Here is a 3,941-nt window from a genome sequence, read left to right as displayed (position 1 = left end):
ACTCCTGTAAACAAAACACAAAGAGGCAATCTCAGAGGCATCTAGAGGAAAAAAATATACATTATATAAAAATGAACAAAGATAAGAATTATATTCTGCTTTTTTCCTTCAGAATCTATGCAAAAAATAAATAAATAACAACATTAAGTGTTGAAAGAAAATGTCAATCCAGAATTCTACATCCATTGAAAACTTATTTTAGTAAAAACTATTCGACTCATTCATCAAGATCTGTTACAATGTTAAATTATTTTTAAAGTCTTTTATTTTAAGTATAATTTCTTTTTTACTGTCTTCCCAGGGGACAGTATTTCTTTAGTTTTTAAGGACTTAGCTCCTTGCATGGGCTTTGGTGGAGGTCATGGGGCAGCACCAGCAGGTCTAAATTGGGGTGGGGGTCTACGGTCCTTCCGCGCTTCCCGAGAACGATTCCTGACTACCTTGCTATGAATGGCACAACTCACGCAGTAATGCAGATTCTCATACAGCTTGGGAAGCACATAGGCATTGAAAACATTTGTTTCAGAAATGCCCTGACAGCTGCAGCCTCTACAATGTGCCGAACAACGAACTTCTTAATGGCCTTATCCTTGGGCACACTGCAGGCACAGTTGGTGCTGTGACTAGGCTGCATGTGGCCGTGCCCCTTTTTGGCATGACCATTATTCCTTCTTTCCTTGGTCATCTTGGAAGCGAGAAGGCGAGAGAGCAAGTTTTATGAAAAACTAAAATTGTGCTACCCCATGCTGTAAGCATTCAGGTTTTAACCTGAACACCATATTTTCCAGTATATGATATCATTAATCATCTAATTGTTTAAGCCAAAAACTTGGAAGTCACTTTGATTTACTCACTTATTTATTCTTCTCATAGCCAATCAGTAGCTCTCGCTATATCTTTCTCTGGAATAACCTTCATATCATCTCATTTATTTTTCATCTGAACCATAAGTACCAAGTGAAAAACATGTATGCTTTGGATTCCTACAGTGGCTTTCCAACTTGTCTCTTTGTATTCATTCATACATTTTTCTGATAACTATGGGTCTAAATGGTATCCAGGATCAATTATTATTTTAAATGTAAAGTCATTTATATCTCAACTATATTGTCTCATAGGAAAATTTTCCCTAATGAGTAAAACTGTCTATTTATTTAAAACAAGAAAAATAATTTATATGCTTATTGAATATTAAGATCCTGGTATTATATAATATATAATATTAATATTAAAATGTTTCATAGTGTGTTATGTTACTATTGCTCTACTATTACTATTGTTACTATTGTATTTAACACAGTGTATTTAGTATAGCTTTTAATTTTAATATAGCCTTTAATTTGGATTTTAATTAAATACTAAATAAAATAAACTTTGAAAGTGTAGCTATATTTGGTGCTTCTATAAGAGAAAACACTTTATAACCCCGCAATATTAATATTCCCTGTAAAAGATAATTTGCTAGAAGAACTAATTTATTTACAGTAGGTCTTAGATGCTGAAATAAAATAGGTGCAGTACCATTTTTAATTTTCTCTTAAGAAATCCTATATTTCAATATCTTGATAAGCTGGTGTTTGAGATGCTCTATGAAATTTATAAAATGAAAAAAAAATGATCACAAAGCTAAGATAGTGCATTAATGCTTTTTCGTTATTGTTTTTTTAACTTATTCTCTATTTACAGGTTTCTTAAGGGTTGGCAGGCATAATATTATATTTTTAAGCTGAAAAAAGAGATAGGGCATGACTTATGCCCTCAGTTAGCTGAAGTAAATATATTATATTAAATTATTATATTGTTCATAATTATAGTATTCAACATCTGATCTGGCTTTTGATATTTCCAAATTACGGTAAGACAGGATTCATTAATTATAAAACAGAAAATTAGATTTCTAGTATTAAGGTCATTGCCTCCAATATATCAGAAAAATAAAAACATAACAAGCAAACAATACTAAAAATATCTAGCTCTATTTCAGAGGGGAGTGGAATATAAAACTATATTTGATTAAAAATTTTTAAAAGTAAGATGGATTTTAAATATATTATTTATTCATTTGAATTCCCATGAATTACATGAGAAAGTAACAAAGGAGTTACTTTCAGGAAAAAAAAGAGTGCAGTAACTGACAACAATCTTAGAACAATGTGTTCAAAATATTCTCATAAATTTGATCATGTAGAAGATAACAGCAGAATTCTTTCAGCTATGCTGATAGCTAGCTCCATCTGATGCATTTTACCCACTGTGTTGTGATCACTTTTCATCATTTGTCTTCTTGTGTAAAATTCACAACACACTTTACTAAAAATCTTTACTTCTTAAACCTTTGTATATACTTGCTTACCTCTGCCCCAAACATTGCCAAGTCATGATTTCATGAGAAAATTGGATATTAAATCATGTATATGTGACTTACACATTCAGTAATGATCCACCCATGTGAAGAGACATGTTTCCAGAGAAGAGACAGCGGAGAATCATCAATGAGAAGAAAAGAGAATCTTCTTCCAAGTCTTTTTAATTCTAAGTTTAAACAGCCATAGAGGAGCTTACAACAAATGACACCTTGATCAACAGAACACATGCATTTATTTTTTTTAACAACTTGACTGGAGTATAATTGTTTTACATTGTTGTGTTAGTTGCTGCTATATAACAAAGTGAATCAGCTATATATATATATATACATATATCCCCATATTCCCTCCCTCTTGCATCTCTCTCCCACACTCCTTATCCCACCCCTGTAGGTGGCCACAAAGCACCAAACTGATCTCCCTGTGTTATGCGGCTGATTCCCACTAGTCATCTATCTTACATTTAGTAGTGCATACAAGTAAATGCCACTCTCTCACTTCATTCCAGCTTACATTTCCCCCTCCCCATGTCCTCAAGTGCACTCTCTACATATGTGTCTTTATTCCTGTCCTGCCCCTAGGTTCTTCAGAACCACTTTTTCTCTTTTTTTAAAGTCCATATATATGTGTTAGCATACAGTATTTATTTTTCTTTCTGACTTATTTTACTCTGTATGACAGACTCTAGGTCCATCCACCTCACTACAAATAAGTCAATTTCATTTCTTTATATGGCTGAGTAATATTCCATTGTATATATGTGCCACATCTTCTTTATCCATTCATCTGTCAATGGACACTTAGGTTGCTCCATGTCCTGGCTATTGTAAATAGTGCTGCAATGAACATTGTGGTACATGATTCTTTTTGAATTATGGTTTTATCAGGGTATATATCCAGTAGTGAGATTGCTGCATCATAAGGTAGTTCTATTTTTAGTTTTCTAAGGAACATCCATACTGTTCTCCATAGTAGCTGTATCAATTTACATTCCCACAACAGTGCAAGAGGATTCCCTTTTCTCCACACCCTCTTCAGCATTTATTGTTTGTAGACTTTTTGATGATGGCCATTCTGACTGGTGTGTGGTGATACCTCATCATAGTTTTGATTTGCATTTCTCTAATGATTAATGATGTTGAGCATCTTTTCATGTGTTTGTTTGCAATCTGTATATCTTCTTTGGAAAAATGTCTATTTAGGTCTTCTGCCCATTTTTGGATTGGGTGGTTTGTTTTTTTTGATATTGAGCAGCTTGTATATTTTGGAGATTGTTTGTCAGTTGCTTTGTTTGCAAATATTTTCTCCCATTCTGAGGGTTGTCTTTTCGTCTTGTTTATGGTTTCCTTTGCTGTGCAAAAGCTTTTGAGTTTCATGAGGTCCCATTTGTTTATTTTTGTTTTTATTTCCACTTCTCTAGGAAGTGGGTCAAGAAGGATATTGTTGTGATTTATGTCAAAGAGTGTTCTTCCTATGTTTTCTTCAAAGCGTTTTATAATGTCTGCTCTTATATTTTGGTCTTTAATACATTTTGAGTTTATTTTTGTGTATGGTGTTAGGGAGTGTTCTAATTTC

General features: G+C 33.1%; 1 pseudogene; it reads right to left on the bottom strand.

Moving 5' to 3' along the window:
- Positions 1-359: 359 nt before the first annotated feature.
- Positions 360-685, bottom strand: LOC132485110 (small ribosomal subunit protein eS26-like; annotated as a pseudogene).
- Positions 686-3,941: the final 3,256 nt, after the last annotated feature.

The sequence above is a fragment of the Mesoplodon densirostris genome, chromosome 3 (assembly GCF_025265405.1).
Source record: "Mesoplodon densirostris isolate mMesDen1 chromosome 3, mMesDen1 primary haplotype, whole genome shotgun sequence".
NCBI classification, from domain to species: domain Eukaryota; kingdom Metazoa; phylum Chordata; class Mammalia; order Artiodactyla; family Ziphiidae; genus Mesoplodon; species Mesoplodon densirostris.
This window is presented reverse-complemented; position numbering and strand designations above follow the sequence as displayed.